General features: G+C 30.4%; 1 pseudogene; it reads right to left on the minus strand.

The window, feature by feature from the left end:
* Positions 1-16,186: 16,186 nt before the first annotated feature.
* On the minus strand, positions 16,187-17,269 carry LOC149529201 (uncharacterized; annotated as a pseudogene).
* Positions 17,270-19,378: the final 2,109 nt, after the last annotated feature.

Consider the following 19,378-nt stretch of genomic DNA (forward strand, 5'->3'; position numbering starts at 1 on the left):
TTTTTAATATTATTTATTCAAACATTCTTCATGAGACTACCAAAATCCTCAAATTTTAGAGCTTGAACTTGTAAGGTGAACTTTGCTACTAAATTCATGACAGTACCAAGTTACCAACTTTAAAATAGTATTAAAATCTTCCAACATTCGCTAGAATTTTTCAAAGGTAAAAATTATTTCCCATTATTACATGTGAAACTTATCAATAAACTTAAAATTATTATCACTTGTTGACTTTTTTGAAACTAATAGACATATATTAAATAATATATGTATAATAAGTCCATTGAACAATTTACTTTATTTAATTATTTCATTTTAAATTGAGTACTAAAATCCACACTTTCTAATTAATGTTGATAGGAATTTCTACAATGGAGAAAGGATGGAGTAGGATGGTGTGAGTGTGTTAATGTTAACTTTTATCTTTCAAGATTAAATTTGACAACCATCTACACATCAATTTTATTTTTTTCAATATAAAAAACAATACTTTTTAAAAATAATATATAACAAACACCACATAAAATATTTGTTAAAATTATAACCTATGAAACCATCAAAAAATTTAACAATTAAAAGAAAAAACTAAAGTTAGTGGGAAAAATGAAGATAACAGAAATATAAATAATTTTGGATGTAGTAAATTAATTTTTGATAATTTGGTAGTGGATATTAATCACATTTCTTTAGATAGATTTATTTAACATTTTTTAATCATAATCTTAAAAAGAAAAATATATGTAATGATATTAATGCTTGTCTAAATTATGTGTTAAAATGTAATAAGAAAATTCAAATTAAATTGATTGCTTGTTAAAAATTGTATTCATATGTATGAAAAAACACAAAATTTGTTAGTGTTTTTTCTAATTAATTATTGGTGAAAACTAACTCTGTTAAGTGTCTATCAATGTTGCGCCCTCATAGGGAAATGGCATTGGCATGCAACATTCAAACAACTACCAATCCCATGTTTATTTTAGAAAGAAAAATGCTTTTCGAACAAAACAAAAATTCCCTTTAAAAATATTACCATATATTTTCTCAGTATTTACTAATAATGTGTCCTTTCATTGCCAATCGCAAGGTTTTTGACTCACACTCTCTTCAATAGGAAAGTGGTATTGTTAGTTCATATTACCTTTGGACATACATACTTTAGATGATCGTATTATTTTTTTGTTGGTGTATAAAAAATGTCAACGAAAACAAGTGGCCAAGGTGCTTTCAATGGTTGTCCAACCTTTTCAGACCTTTTGAACTCTTGATGGAATGTTCTACTCATCCCTTTCATATGGGGAATGCCTTTGGCATAATTATTTACCCCAAAATTTCCTTTTTCCTGCATTCATTTTCTTCATAGGAGTATATTTTTCTCTTATTTAAATATTTTTTAATGTTTAAAATGTTTGGCATAGCTTTTCAATAAAAAAATTGTTAGTAAACTATTTTCTATTAATATGCAATTCTTAAGTTAAAATGAAAGTTTTTAAAACAAAATTATAAGTGAATAAAAATTATATTATGGAAGAACAATTATAATTTCAAAATATTTTTAAATTTGAGGTTATCTTATATTGTTCTATTAAACTTTTAATCAATATTTTTTAAATAAATTTTAAATTTTATAAATTGGCATCCACATAATCACTTATAGACATTAATATCACCTTACTTAAAAATTATTGTAACTAATATATTATTATTTAAATTATCATAATTGATTTAGATGACTTTGCTAATTAATCTTTTGACATGTTTATAACATATTGTTCCATTAAACTTTTAACCAATATTTTTGCACTCAGAAAACAATATAGTTAAATAAGATTTAGAAAACAACTATACTAAGGATTGAAAATTCAAATAGAGTGATGTGCATTAATATTGTTTTTATTATGTTTAATAATATAGAATAGAATCAATGATATTTATAGGATTTGATAGATTAGGATCTTACTATTTTGCTTGGTTCAATATTAGATCATATTACACAATTAATCTCTATGCTGACAATTAATCTCTATATTGATAGTTTAAGAAGATCCTAGCCATTTTTCATATTATGATTTAGTTTAATGTTGGATACTAAGGTCTAAAGATAAAGACAAGACCCTAGACTTTCACATTTGTGTATAAATGCAATACCATGAAAATCACATGAAAATGCATTAATGTAGAATCTAATTTTCTCAAATTTAATGCATTTGATCTGTAACAAAATAAGCTTAGTAATCAAAGTTATGAAAATTCTAGTTTGAAAGTGATTCAAATTTTAGGTAAGGATGAATGCTCTTTTTCCTTACAATCACCTCAAACATAAGACAATGGGGAAGTAGCCTCACTCAAACTAAGGAAAATGAAAATATGATGATCTATTTTTTTTCTACTTATGATTCACCAATAGCACAAGACAAGTTCTCAAGCTTTCTTAACTTTTTAAATGAGTCTTATTTAAATGAGTCTTATAACTAACTTATATATATATATTCTATTTGCAATTTTTATATTGCTAGTTTATATTTAAATTTTATTTTTTTATAAAGAATTGAGTTCAAAAATTAATATTGGTTTTCTAAATTATTTTAGTTTTTCAAACAAAAATTTCCATTATATATTCTTTAAAAAATCTTAACTTTTTTAAAAGAACCTTTTATTAAATTGTTAAAATACATGTTTCTAATACTTAAAAAATCAAAAATCAATCACTATTAATGTAATTTCCTAAAAGAAATAAAACTTAAATTAGCTAAGTTTTAACTAAATACTAAAATGATATTCTCTAACTTCATAACACAACATCTCAAAACTGAAATTTCTATAATTTTTCAATTTTCATATTTATTTCTATTGTAGATTAGAAATAAAAATTCAAATTTTTAAGAAATAATTTTTAAATTAAAATATCTTTAAAACTATTTAAAATTAAATTATCATATTATTATATATGTAAGATGAAATTGATAATCCAATCATCATTTTTGTTTTTTACAAAGCTTTAAATTTCTATTCAATTAACATAAAGTTTTAGTAGACTTCTAAATAAAATAAAATATGATGTATGCATTTTAACATATTTTTAGATTAAATTGCATATAACTTGATATTCTTCTGACATTTTACATTTTATTATGTTTCTAAATTATACTTGATTTATTTATTTGTGTATCTAAATTAAACTTGATTTGTTTTAATTTTTCAATGGGAACAATGAAAATAATGATTTTAAATATTATAGTTTTCAATATATACACAATTTCATATATTTTTTAATTTTATTAATAAGGAATGCTCTACAGCAAGGTCATTCAATATTCCTTAGAAATTTCTAATTTTATACATATGATGATGAAAAAAATAAATGGAATGAAAAGTTTCATTAGAGTGAGAAAATCCATATAATTTCTAAACCAATTCATGACATACACAAGCCATGCCTACACAGATTTATTTTACAAGAATTTGATGATCTAAACCTGCAAACATTAGTTTTATTCCTCACTCATTAGAGATACAAATGTAACAATGAAAAGTGGAATATTAAAGAAAAATCATCAACAAGAAACATTATTTCAAACCCTCAAGATTACTAAAGGGACTCACGAGGGTAGATTTGTGGGAAAAATGAGCAATAATGGAAAACCTCAATGGTGTTTCATGCCTATAGAGATTCAACAAATTTTATTTTAAACTGGTCGCCATTATAATAGAAATGGAAAAATCCCTCCAAATTTCTATAGAAACTAATGCAAAAGGCTAAAATAAATAAATAAAAAGAGAATGCCCATTTGTTTTTCAAAATCCCATAATAATGAAAAGTGGAAATAATGGCCATAATTTCTAAATAGCAAATCTCAGTGACAAAAGCCTCATAACACACAAGACATTGTACTAAAGAGAAAATTAAAACACTTCGTTATTTTAAAAATTGGTCTTAGAATAAAGAGGAAGTGGTGGTCCAGCATGTAAACACAATGATAAATGTTGGCCATATTATGCAAAGCAAACAAAAGCCATTTCTTTTAGTGATCTCACCTTGTCTGAAGAACTAATAGATGAGCAAATGAAGATTTGAATTTGCAAAGTGAGTTGTATTTTACAGATCAAACCTATTGTTATATTCTAACCAGTGTAGTTCAATCAAAATCCTTTAATCAAAGTTGACCTAATAGTCATTTTGTAAATCCTTTAATCAATGTGACATTATGTTGGAATGATCCAAAGTCCTTTAACAAGGTCCCTCATAATAGGGTGATTAAATCCTTTAATAAGGTCAGACATAAAAATGTTTTTTGTAACCTTTAACAAGGTTGACTCTTAACTGAGCTCACTTTAAATGAGTGAAAAAGTGGTAACATGTGAATTGGTAGCTTTTCCCAGATTGGGTTTCCACATTAAATCTTGGTGTCAAAGTGTCATTTACTTGTGTGAACGTTATTTTTTATAGTTATTTATTTTATAGTTTTTCGATATACATACATAGAACAAATAGATAAAATAATGCTAGTTTTTTTATGATATGCTATAGAGACCAAGCTATTTTATGAGATTGATAAAGTTGTTTGAAGTTGTTAAAAGTTGAATTGGTACATCTGGACCACCCCCCACCCCTGCCCCCCAAGTTAAATCTTGGTGTCAAAGTGTCATTTACTTGTGTGAATGTTATTTTTTATAGTTATTTATTTTATAGTTTGTCCACATACATACATAGAATAGATAGATAAAATAATGTTAATTTTTTAATGATATGCTATAGAGACCAAGCTATTTTATGAGATTGATAAAGTTGTTTGAAGCTATTAAAAGTTGAATTGGTACATCTGGACCACCCCCCAACTCCACCCCCCAAGTTATTCTACATTCTGACAATTACTATTAGAGTTGTAGCTCTTGTAAGGAAAGTTTGAAGGGACTTATATCTAAAGATCAGGTTGTACAAGAGAGAGATATCCAAGTTGAACAAGGAGAACTTTCCAAACACTTGGTGAGATTGGGTTTTCCTTTTATTTATTGACAAGGTTCTACAGAAACAAGGCTTGTTGACATTGGTATTTCCTTATATTTATTGACAATGTTTCCAAGTCATTAGGAAGTATTGTATTTTTTATTAGGATTGGACTGAAGCTACATATGCAACAAATATAAACAATAGAATTTAAAATACATTAATTTATTGTTGTACTATGTATCAAATATAAACAAAAAAATTTAAAATGTATTTATTTATTTTTGTATTAAAGAAGATTTGAATTCAATACAATTTAATTTCTTATAATATAGACTTTGTCATTACACCAAATATTCTTGAATGCTAGATTCAAACTCTTCAACAACTTTACTTTTACAAGTTAATTTCAAATTGAGATCTCAAATAATTTTCAAGGGTGTGAATTAGGTTTCTTCTTAATCACTTTGCATGATGGGTTTGTATATTTCAACTTTTCATCTCTTTTAACAAGATGATCAAATAAAACTTTATTATAATTGTGATTTGTTTACTATTTGGTTTTCTATTTCTTTTTTCCTTTTTTTTTGGGTATAGGTGCCCTAGTAAATATCATATGAATATAAATATAAATATAATATATTAATGGTGCTAGAAACATTTTTCTACTAGTTTAACCCATGAATACAAAATAGCAAAGTCCTACTTCTAGTTATATGTATTTCCGCCCTCACCATTTACTTATGTTTGAAAATGATAATCATGTTTCTAGATCAAAGTAGGAAAATCCTAAATTCCCTATATAGCACATGTTTAACTATTATGTCAGCAAAAATATTTACATTTACTAAAGTGTCTGACCCAACCTTTCATTGTCCTTCTCACAAGGTTCTATAGAAACACAACAAGACAATGCTTATTTTTCCTTTTTTTTTTGTTATATATGCCCTACTAGATATCAATCATGATATTCTATCCATTCTATTAATAGAATACTTTCTAGATATGTTACCAAAGAAACTTCCTTCCATCTCTTAAATATAAGTACATTATACTAGTAGTGCTAGAGACATATTTCTATTAGTTAAACCCATTATTACAAAAAAATTTAAATTGTTGGATAAATTTTTATAGTTAATATATATTTTAAATGTTTGTAAAAACAAATTTTAATTTCTCCTTATTAGTCCTTACATGCACAAAATTGATTTTTAAAAAAAGAATATACTACTTATTGCTTACTTAACAAGTTTAGGATGGGTACTACATAATGACTTTAACTATAGCTTTTTTTTGTGATACATACACCATCTGCAATATGTCACATTACTCATTATTTATTTAGAATTTTGTAGTAGAAGAATTTTTTTATAAATAATTGTAAATCATTTACATTTTAAAATGGTCTACCAACTATCCTTCATTCTTCCAACTACCAAGTGTCATACAATGTGCTCTTTGTACCAAAGTTTTTGTCTTTTATGCTTGCCATCACCGTCAATACTTTACTTGGCATGAGTATCATGACCTCAGGAATATCTCTCACCCTACATGGCTAAAATCATACTCCATTTTGTGTATGAAAAACTAGTCATACGATGAACTTACCTCCACCAACAAGACCCACTTCCATTGTATGGTGTAACCTTCCACACTTCATCACATTAGAAAAGTCATACATTAGTAGATTGGTTTAGCAATGCAGAGAACAACATGGTTAGAGTATGCGTTTAATTTAGAAATTTATAATTTTCTACTTAAAACAATGTGCAAATTTAGATTGGACAATATTGCATGTTCTTCCTAAACAACATCAAGATAATTTTACATTTTCTGGGATAGCTTCTCAGATTCTTGAAAAATTGACATTTGTAGTTATATGTTTGTCCTCCCTCACCATTTACTTATGTTGGAAATTGACAGTCATATTTCTAGACCAAGGTAGGTAGACCCTAAATGTCCTATATAGCACATGTTTAACTATTATATCAACACAAATCTTTACATGTATTGAAGTGACCAAAGCTCCTAGCCTTTGATTTTCCTTCTAATAAGGTTCTACAGAAGCAAGGCTTGTTGTCACTAGTTTTTCCTTTTGTTTATTAATGGTGTTTCTAAGTCGTTAGGAACTATTTCATTTTTTATTAGGATTGGACACCAAGCTACATATGCAACCAATATAAACAATAGTATTTAAAATGCATTTATTTATTTTTGTATTTTATATCAAATATAAACAATATAATTTAAAATGTATTTATATATTTTTGTATTGGAGAAGATATGAATTGAGTTCAATTTATTTGCTTATAATAAAGAATTTTCCATTACACCAAATGTTCTTGAATGCTAGATTCAAACTCTTCACCAACTTTACTTTCACTAGTTATTTTCAAATTGAGCTCTTAAATATTTTTCAATGGTATGAATTTAGCTTCTTCTTAATCACTTTGCATGATGGGTTTGTATGTTTCAACTTTTCATCTCTTTTAAGAAGATGATCAATTAAAACATTATTATAGTTGATTGATTTGTTGAGTATTTAGTTTCCTCTGTATTTATTTATTTATTTTATTTTGTTATAGATGCCCTATTAAATATCATTCATGATATTATGTTCTTTCTATTAGTATAATACTTTCTAGATATGTTACCAAAAAAGCTTCATTTCACCTCTTAAATTTAAATACATTAAATTAATGGTGCTAGAGACATTTTTATATTAGTTTAAATATTTGCAAAAATAAATTTTAATTTCTCCTTATTAGTTCTTATATGCACAAAATTGATTTTTTTAAAAGAATATACAACTTATTTCTTACTACATACTCAACAATTTTAGGATGGGTACTACACAATGACTTTAAGTATACCTTTTGTTTGTGATGCACACACCATTTGCAATATGTTATCTCACATTATTCATGATTTATTTGGACTTTTGTATTAGATGATCAATTTTTGAAATTATGGTAAGTAATCTACATTTCATAACAATCTGCCAACTATCTTCCATTCATCCAATTACCAAGCATTGTACACCATTCTCTCTGTACCAAAGTTTTAGTCTTTGCTACTTGCCATCATCATCAATACTTCACTTGGCACGAATATCATGACCTCAGGATTATCTCTCACCCTATGCAACAAATATCATACTCCATTTCATCTACGACAAACTACTCGTACAATGAGCTTACATCCACCGGCAAGACCCATTTCCACTATATGGTGTCACCTTCCATACTTTGTCACTCAACACTATGATGGTTCCTTCCACAATCTCCTCTTAGAAGGAAAATGAAGACTCATTTTTCACTAAGAAATACTTTTGAAAATGATTTATGATAAGACATTTCAAAAAGAAGATAGTGATGCAAAGTGAGAATAGTCAAGAAAAAAATTGAAAGTAATTGGAATTTTTTTAAGAAATTATAGCAATGAATGTGATATTCATTTCCTAAAAAATATTCTATTTCTCCTAGCTTCATACAACAATATTTCCCCTTCATGAAAGACTAGCATTTCTATAAGAAAAATGTTTTATCACTTTTGGTAAGTTAACTTCTAAACTAAACAATTTCATGAAATTTTGATATTCCCTCTAAAACAATGTCATTAAGGACATTATCAATTGTGAAGTCCAAATTTGTCAGGGATGACTGATTTACAATAGTTTAGTGTTTAGTGGTATGCTTTAGATAAATGCAGTGAAAATAAAGATATTGCTTGAGATATCCTTTTCTTGGTGAGAAATTTATTAGAGCGCAGATTTAATTAAAAAAATTCTGAGCTATCCTTCTAATGTTTTCAAAGGTACTTACATCCCCATCCTTAAGCCAGAGCTTGTGAAACATTTGGTGCCACTAAAATTTATTTCTGGAAAGGATTTCTTCCTCTTCTCACAAAAACGTTTGCCAATGAAAAGTTGAATCATTCACATCAAAGACTATCTTATTGAGATCGTGAAACTATGTCTAAATTTATTCTTTCTATACAAAAATATATTTGAAATGATTGCAGTTGAAATCCCTTACTTTCTATTATATGTAACATGATTTAATTGCCAATAGTGTTATGGCTAATTTCATGTACCCTAGATACTAAAGGGTAGATTGGATTTAGACCATTTTTAGGACAACATTTTTGTATTGTTGTATGCTACTTAATTATATGGAGCTATTGTTTTTAGTTTCTAAGTAGGGACAACAAACACTTTGAGATCTACTATACATGCAAGGGTCAAAGAGTGGTTGTTTGAAATTGTTGTTTGATACCTACATAAAGATGCTCAAATAATTTTGTACTATAATGACTTAATTTTTTTTGGAAAACTAATTACTTACATATAAATGTCCTATTAATATGTGCTACAAATATCAGTACAATAACACAACTGCAATTGAAATATAAAAATTTGAACTCCTAAATATACAGACAGACCATCTTAAATATATATTAAATTTATTATTAGTTTTAAATTATTATTTCTTTGAAATTAAAAGTTAAGTGAGCAAAGAACTAACGGTCACTAATATATCTATCATAAATTAAAGTGAGGTTACTGAGAGTAATAGATTTGTATGAACACCATAAAAACGTATCATTAGTTTTAACATAGCCCATCGTACAAGTTTTAAATTGAAAGTCTAATCCCACAACAAATTCATTAGCTATCCCACAAAAAAAAAAACTTGAAAAAGTATTACAATCTTATATTCCAACTCAAAATTTCTTCTTTCTTTAGTTTTCCTTATCTGATACGTAGAATCTTATGGCATCAACAATGTCAGTGAGCACAGCAGAAACTCGCCACTCCTTGAGAGAGATGAAGAAACTGTCACCGCAATATCCATACGAAGAAGTAATGCATACTAGCAAGATTGGCAAATGGTGTAAGCTTATACAACAGGAGTACCTCCAGCTAAATAGGAGGTACCAAGCCACTCTGCAATTAAGCGGATATCTTTTTCTCACTTAGCATTAATGAGAGTTTTAAATTCTCCAATTCTCTTTGAAGCCAGATTGGTAATAACATTTGAATCTTCAATTCTCTTTAAAGCAAATTAGCTATGATAGTGGTGCTCAGCTATGACAAAGTAAGGCATGCTTGGCATGATAGTCCACAGAGATATCAGACTACCTCATAGCAGTTAATTAAGGGCAGTGAAGATAGTTTGTAAAGTTACACTAAATGGAGATAGTGAAATTAAGAATGTAGTGAGTTAACAGAGAGTAGACTACTTCATAGTAAGAATGTGTTTAGATCTTAGAAACAGAGTTGAAAAAAAAGGAACATAATGTTAGATCTGAGATTTTCCTCACCACAATGTTGAAAAGGATGACAAATGTGAATACTAAGAAAAAATTAAACTTGAAAAAATAATAAGACAATTTTAACTATTTAATAGTTTGAACTTACGAATTAAGCATTAAAATGTTCTTTAAGCCATCCGTTACAATGCTCTCTTTCGCAATAATTTCACCTTATTTATGCTCCTGTGTTGTTTAAGCCATTCGTAAAAAGTTTGCCCTTCTTGCTGATAATGGAGATATATACGACTAAAAACAAAGAAGATTCATAAAGAACTGAATATAGGAGCAGGAACAGAGGATAACCTTGATTACACTCATCGGAAAGTTGAATGATATTATTATCATGCTGAGAATGAAGGGGACAACATACCAAGAAAGAAGAATTTTATTATTTACAAATTACAAGTGTCATTTCTGATGCTTCTATAAAATATACTTCAAATACTAATAAACATTCTTTGCACGAAGAGACTAAATTCTATAGTAACCAAAATTCAAATGGAACTTTGCTACCTAGACAGACTAATGACAATTAGGAGATTGTCTCTGTCTTGAGGCTGCGAAAATTGAAACATGACCATTTAATTGCATGCCATCAAGAAACCTATTTCACTTGAAGCCCATTTAAAATTATAAAATTTGTGAGTCAATGGATCCATTTTTATCATCTGTATCTAAATGATATTATAAATTTTTTTTAGAATAGTTGGCCACAGTAAGATCAAAACAGTTTGAATGTCGAATGTACAATTATTGCAATTGTTGTATCATCATATGTTTGCTGTAGAGATATCTTTCTGAAATGGAGGCTTATTAACTTGACATTTAATTGGAATGGATTCTTTATATTCATGATGCTAGTATCAAGGCCTAGGATTTGAATTTAGTCATATGACACATCACATTGGAAAAAAGTTTAAAATTTTCAGTTTCTAAATTGGAATGAAGGAAAATCCATCATCCAAAAGGTAATTAAAAAGATTATATGATATTTTATAGAGGAAAATGTAGCATACATTTTAACTTCAAGTGGGGATTGAGATTATATGCATAAAAATTTAATTACATTTTTAATATTTATAGTTCTTAACTTCCTAATATGATAATTAAGTCTGGACTTCTTAATTTATTGTGGAAATTATCTCCTACTCATTAATTGATGAGCTTAAAGGGCTTTCTAATGAATGGTTCATAAGGCACAACACTTGGTGAAGCTTTTGCAAATGGGGTTGCAAACACATTGGGTTTAACCATGGAGGAAACTCTATAATTAAATGCGCTCAAGATCAAGCAGTACTGGGATGCGTGGCCTCTCGAGAAGTCCTAGTACTTCACCTCTATGAGCATCACCTAGATCTAATGAGCACTAAGTGTTCCATTTATCCTCATGAGAGATGGATTCATGTTGAATCACTACTCATGAAATATGGGTTAATTTGTTTGACTCACAAACATAGTTAAATCCTCACAACAATATCACAAGTCTCGAATATTTGGATTTGTGTATATGAATTTTATTAGACTGATATAATTTCTTATTTTATTTTTTTACCAATAAAATGTTTCATTTATTCTCATGAGAGATGGATTCATATTGAATCACAACTCATGAAATATGGGTCCATGAGTTTGACTCAAAAACACATAGTTAAATTCTAATAGCAATATCACAAGTCTGGAATAGTTGGATTTGTGTATATGCATTTTATTAGATTGCTATAAATCAAACTAAAAAATGTCTTATTTAATTTTTAAACTAGTGACAAATTAGATGTTCCAATCATTACAAGTTTAGACTTCAAGATTTATCTTATTATTTGATGTTACATCATATGTTTCTAAACAAAATGAGTAACTTTTTATTTTTTGGATCTTTCTTTTCTTCATAAAAGTAAAAGAGTTTTCTATTACAAGTAGGTCCTCCCCAAAAGCATGTGTGATGCTTTTTTTGGGCCACCAAGTCCAAGAAGTCTCTAAACGAACCAAGAAATCATCATAAGCAAACATAGGTCCCTGTACACAAAGTTATGTATCAATAAAAAGTAGAAAATTATATCATTCAATTTACAAGAACTACCAACAATCTACAATTGATAGAATAGCATAGAGAATTTTATCTTAAAATATACCAACACTTTTTGAATTTTAGTAGTTGAATATTTAGAATTGTGATATATACTTTGAAGGACAAAAAAACTCACATTTAAATGGCTTGTACATGTATCCCTTCATAGTGTCAAATTCTTCATCCAAGGAAATAAAAACTTCAATATTGCATAAACTTTAATGAAGTATTTCCTTTGCCAGCTGTTTTTTATGATATTACTCCACCAAAAGTTATTCCATAGGACAATCCAAATGTTATCCCATGCCATAGATAAATAGTGCTTCTCTCTATCTTATCAATGTAAATTGGAGGAGAAGAAGGAACAAACGTAGGGCAAGAACAATTTTTGGGTAGGGGACACCCCCATAAACTAGGATTCTCTGAATAAGAGGATTCTCCAAAGCTGTTCATATGCATTCCTTGTGGTATTCTTCCTGAAAGATTATTATTTGACAAATCTAGTGAGCCTAAAAAACTTAGAGAGTCAAGCTCTGCAAGGATCTGTCCTGAAAAATGATTTCTTGAAAGGTCCAATGCATCCAGTTGATGCATTTCTCCAAAACCTTTTGAAATACTTACATTCAAGTTATTCATTGAAAGGTTTAAAAGCCTTAACCCCTTCAAATTTCCTAAATTAGAAGGAACTTCTCCCTCCAATTCATTGTTTGAGAGATCTATAGATGTTGGTGTGTTGATTTGTACCTTTTAAAGTCATATCCAACCCATCTTGATGGAATGACTCAATATAATTAGAGGATAATACAAAACCATTCTGAGTTTCATTTGCCATTGCTTCCAAGAATGCAATTGTTTGTGGAATTGTGCCTAAGATGTGATTAGATGAAAGCAGCAAGATTTGAAGGTTCATTAGCTGGCCTATTTTTGAAGGAATACTGCCTGTAAAATTGTTCTCCTTCATCACCACCACTCTTAGCTATAAAAGATCTCCAATCAAATTTGGTATTTCACCACCAAATAAATTGTTTCCCATATCAAGAACTTGTAGCTTTGAACAATTTGCTAATGAAAGAGGGAATGATCCATGCAACTTATTATTGTGAACAACTAATGAATATAAATCAGTTAGCTTACTAAACTCATGTGGTAACCTTCCTTCAAAACTATTATTTCCCAAATTTAGGACAATGAGGGAAGAGCAATTAGACAAGCTAACAAGGATCACTCCTATTAAGTTGTTGTTGGCAAGATTTAACATTTTGAGTAGGGATGATTTGCCCAAGCTAGGAGGAACGTTGCCAGTGAAAAAATTATCATTGAACAACAATATTGTCATATTAGGAGACAACATTGATGGGATGCATACACTCAATTTATTTATAGACACATCTAGTTTTAGTTGCATCCATGTTGAAGGATTTAAGGACAACCTGCCTTCCAAATGATTTCCTGAAAGATTTAGATAAGACAACAGAGTACTGGTTTCTGATAACCAAGAGGGAATTACTCCCACAAGACTAGCATTTGTTATTTCCAATTATTCAAGTGAAAACTGTGTTGATACCCAAGATGGAAATTGGTCGTCAATCCTACACGACTTTAGATGTAGAAAAAATAAATGAAAGGATGGAATCTAGGTGGGGCTAATATTTAGCACACAACCAGATAAGCTCAAATCAACTAGGCTTGTAAGGTTCTGAAAGAATGTTTCTAAAATCGACTGGTGATTGTTTCGTGAGAGTTGTAGATGTTGGTGGAGTAATTTCTCCACCTACCAACCATCCAACCCACAGCCAATGAGTCATCCATAACAACCCAACTTAGCCGTCCAGCCCACAATGAAACTGTCCACAATAAATAGCCGTTTCAACCCACAAATATAATCGCCCATGTTTTTAATATATGTAATATTATAATAAATTATAGCATGTGTAATATGTTTGGTCTATAGTCTAGACAGTTCTTAGATCTCTATAAATAGAGGCATTATGTAAGGAATTGAGTATCAGATTTTTATCTGATCATGGTGGATCAACAGAGCCCATTTTGGGTTTCTCATTGTGGATCATGAGTGGATGGAACGTTGTAGCATTCTATGGATTTGTTATGTTAACGAGTATGAAGTGATGTAGCACAGTTTGATGAATCTGTATTTTTCTTATTCATTTGAATGTTTATCATTGCATTCATGTTTGTCTTTGATCCACTTCATCCACCTCCTTCAAGTGGTATCAGAACTAATGGGATATGATCCTAGAGATCATGGAGAGCTCAAGAAGTTTAGAATTGGTGAAGACTATTGTGGCAACGTAGCCCAATAGGCAATGGCATTTGAAGTTATCTTCTACAAGAATAAAGAGAAGAAGAAATCAAGAGACTGCTATGAGAAACAAAGAAGTCATGAAAAGAAGGACATCAAAGTTGAAGTGTGTTTTAGTTAGCATTATGTGACATTTTCATTCATAGATTAGAAGCATATGGAGTATCTTTGTGCAAGCGGGAGTGCCAAAGAATGCATACACATGGCATGGAAGATATTGATCATGGAAATTTTTGTTATTTTTTTGTTTGAAATATGTGTGTCAGTTGTTATGCATTAGTTGTTAAAGTTAAGTTGGTTACCTTAGGTGTAACATGTTGAATAAAAGGTGAGATGGTGTGCTAAAGCTCTTTTTCATAGTGCAAAGGTCTCTGTGTGTGCTGATTTGGAGTTTAACTATTGGAATCTAGATGAGAGATTGTTTAAGGCTTTGTCATATCAAATGTGGTCATGTAATAGTAGATTTTTGAATTGATATCCCCCAATCAAGTGATGGAGATTGAATGAGAATTGTTTGTTAATAAGCTATTGTAATAGGTGCATTATCGGTTGTACCTGACACCCTAGAGTTTGATTGAATGTATTGATGAACCATGTATCTAAAAAGGATTCCTATAGAACTAGCGAGTATAGCAGCTGGGCACCCATGTATCTCACTAGATGGATTTCTTTTTATATGGACTCAATAATCAGTTTGATGCATGTACAAAAGAGAAAGGCCCAAAATGATGATAGTTTCCTTGTAGTGATGATTTGTGGTCATTAGAACCAATGAGTGCTTGGTTTGTAAACCATTTGAGTGCAAAGTTTATGATGATCTTGAAACCATTTGTGTGATGTTTGTGGAGTTTGCAGTGAGCTTTAAACCACTTCAAAATTTACATTGGTTAGGGGTAAGTCGTAAAACCTGAAGTAATTATGACAAGGGAAAACAATATAAATGCAGTAGCATTAGTGGAAGAAATTAAGGGGGAGTGTTGGCAGAGTAATTTCTCCACCTACTAGCCATGCAACCCACAGACAATGAGCCGTCCATAACAGCCCAACCTAGCCATCTAGCCCATAATGAGATCATCCACAATAAATAGCTGTTTCAACCCACAAATATAGCTGCCCATGTTTTTAATATATGTAATATTATAATAAATTATAGCATGTGTAATATGTTTATTCTGTAGTCTAGAGAGTTCTTAGCTCTCTATAAATAGAGGCATTATGTAAGGAATTGAGTATCAGATGTTTATCTAATCATGGTGGATCACCAGAGCCCATTTTGGGTTTCTATTGTGGATCATGAGTGGATGGAATGTTGTAGCATTCTATGGATTTGTAATAGATTTCAGTTATGTTAATGAGTATGAAGTGCTATAGCACAGTTTGATGAATCTGTATTTTGCTTATTGATTTGAATGTTTATCATTGCATTCATGCTTGTCTTTGATCCACTCCATTCACCTCCTTTAGTAGAATATATAAAGAGGATGGAAGTGATGAAGAAGAGATGGTTTCATTGAAATGATTGGCATCAGCTTCCAATCTAGTGAGGGAGGAAAGCTGAGCAAATGAAAGGAGAATTGGTCCTGCTCTGTTGGTTATTATCGATAAGCAACTCCTTAAGTGAATAGAGATTGCCCAAAGAATCTAAAATTTTACCGCTCAGCTGATTGTCACTAAGATATAAATACGTCAACAAAGAGAGACTTCCAAGAGAAGTTGGTAAGATTCCAGTAAGTTGGTTGCTAGAAAGGCGAAGCATAGTTAAGGAAGAAAGATTGCCAAGGCAAGAAGGTATGCTAGCATTGAAGTCATTTTCTGCAGATCAAAATATGTAAGATGGGTGAGAGAGTAAATGGAAGGGGGAATCATCCCACCCAAGCTACCAACTAATAAATCTAAATGGTTGATGTAAGAGAGATTGCCAAGGCAAGATGCTATGCGTCCATGGAAGTCATTCGCTGATAGATCAAGATATGTAAGACGGGTGAGAGAGCAAATGGAGGGAGGGATTATCCCACTAAAGCCACGAAAAGAGATAAATTCAATATAAGAGAGATTGCCAAGGCAGGAAGGTATGCTTCCATTGAACTGACTGACTGAAAACTCTAGATGTGCAAGACGGGGGGTTCAAATCGAACTAACTGACTGAAAACTCTAGATGTGCAAGACGGGGGGGCAAATTGAACTGACTGACTGAAAAATCTAAATGTGCAAGACGGGAGGGAAAATCGAACTGACTGACTGAAAACTCTAAATGTGTAAGATGGGGGAGCAAACAAATGAAGGGGGGAACCATCCCACTTAAGACACTTGCACCTATAATTAAAGAGTCAAGATAAGAGAGGTTTCCCAAATAGTGGGGAAGTGAAGTAGTACCTGATACTCCGTAAATGCTGAGTGATGTGAGAAAAGGAAGTTGGCAGAGGCTCTCAGATATGACACCTTGGAAAGAGAAGATATTAATAGAGACGACGTGGTTGTGATTGTCGCAGGAGATGTCAGTCCGATTGGTGCAGCAATCTGTTCCATTCACCCACGAACTCAGAAAGCCCTTGGTGTCATTCAGACCCACTTTCAAGCAGAGCAGATCATGAGATTCGTGGGGATGGCATCTCTTGGGCATCAATTGATGGGAAACAGTAGAGGAGCAAAAGAAGAAGAGGAGGAAAAAAATGGAGAGATTGCACAAAGCCATTTAGAAATATGATAGGGAAATCATGCACTTCTCTTCGCGTGCTCTTCTTAAGTGCATGTTGGTCAATAGGGCAATGGACAATGGACAATAAAGGTGACGACTCAATAGTTTTATTTTCAAAGCTGGCCACATCATTTTTTGACAGGATGTTCATAGCAGAGACCGAACTTTCCAGTTTTTATTTCTCTTGAACTGACTATGCATATACTTTGCCTTGCACTCTATGCTTCTTACCTTTGATCAAATTTATATATTTTTATATATTATTGATATGTCATTCAAAATATTTGCTTACTGTCAATGGGCCCTTGGTCTAGTGGTGGAATTGAATGGCTCACAAAGAGTCCACCAGGGATCGAGTCTTGTTGAGTGCAAAGTCCAAAGACATCGAAAAGGGATCAGGCCGAGATCGTGCCCTAAGAAAATTTGGTAGCATGGATGCTCCTCAGTCCTTGGCTCTTAGCCAAAGAGGTTTCAAGAACGCATGGGGGGGCACATATAATTGGGTACCTAAAACATCTTTGTGGATGACCTCCATCAAAAAAAAAAATTTGCTTACTCTCTAGTGGTAATGTTTTTTTTCCTTCAAATATATTCGACTCCGTAATTTTTTGTCTTGATCTGTATATGGTACGTTTGCATGTTTGAAGTTATTTTTTAATGCTATTATGATTGATTTTATATCAACCATTTCTTTCTCTCTCTCTCTCTCTCTCTCTCTCTCTTTTGGTGTTCTTTTTTATATTTATTGGTAGTTAGTGTACGTAGTTATCCACCTTCCCCATCGTTGGATCAGGATGGATGTCAAGTAATTAATAAATGCAACAAAGTTCTTCTCCAACCTATTTTCCAAACATGTCTATGTTTACTTAACTTCCTGTGCATTCCACCCTTTGACTTTTCTTTGGTCAATTTTCTACTCACGTTTTTGATAAAATCAATCTTTCTTCCACCAACCATAAATATCTCATAAATTTCTCTTTAATTTCCCTTAACCAAAGATTAAGGTAAACGAAATGAATTTTTCTTTCTATCCATTTTCATTTTTGAAGGAGTATAGCATTAATGTAGGGTTCTTTTATTACTTCTAAGGCCTATCTATTGTCAACCCCAAAAAAAAAAGTGACACAAGCATTGTAGTTCCTGCCTATGTGTTATGTTTTTTGAGAGTAAAATCTGATTAAATAAGAATGTGATTAGGACAAAGTGAACAATTAATGAGGCATGTGAGTCATGAAGTGACATAATTGTATTGAATGAGTTCATAATGGTTTTAAGACAATATTTGTATGAAGATTAGAAGAAGATTCTTAGTTTGCATATGGTGTGATTATGTTTGAAGAAAAAACTAATAATAAAGTAAAATAATTATATAAATAAAAAATAAAATGTGAAACAGAATGAAATTGTTTATTAATTATAGATCATAGGTGGAATAATATTGTTTTCTTTAATGCATGTAAGAAAGTGTCAAATTATGCTAGAGTTTAGTCTTGCTATGAGGTTGGTTTTGAATTTGTTATCATTGGAAGGCAGAGCTTTAATTCTGATTAACTCATTAGATTAACAAAGTTATCATCAATTTTGAAATAAAGGTGTGGATAAATTCCAAAATAGAGAATTAAAAATAATTGTAGATACCTTTCGAATGGATATTGGGGATTCCTAAAATCTTATTCAATTTAAACTTTCCCTCCAACTCAAACTTTAATGATCATATCATTTATTAAATTGATATTGAAGCTTTTGAACCTCAGTGATAACCACATTTTCCTAGATTGAAAATACATGAGGCTAGTACCAACTTGTTTTATGTTAACGTTAAAAGAAGATTATAGACATTATATGTCATGCATATTTACTTCATCTAACATTAATATTGAGAGGTTAGATAGATTAATTTAAGAATGGATATTTGTTCAAGGGGCGCCTGATTTGAATTGTAGGGTTTCTTGTATTTCTAAATAGTAAGGAACAAAGACGGGCTAAGATAAACATTTGGGTTACATATTCTAAATAATGAACATATATCACTTA

This window comes from Cupressus sempervirens, chromosome 11 (genome assembly GCF_028749045.1).
Source record: "Cupressus sempervirens isolate cs-2001-9-10 chromosome 11, ASM2874904v1, whole genome shotgun sequence".
NCBI classification, from domain to species: domain Eukaryota; kingdom Viridiplantae; phylum Streptophyta; class Pinopsida; order Cupressales; family Cupressaceae; genus Cupressus; species Cupressus sempervirens.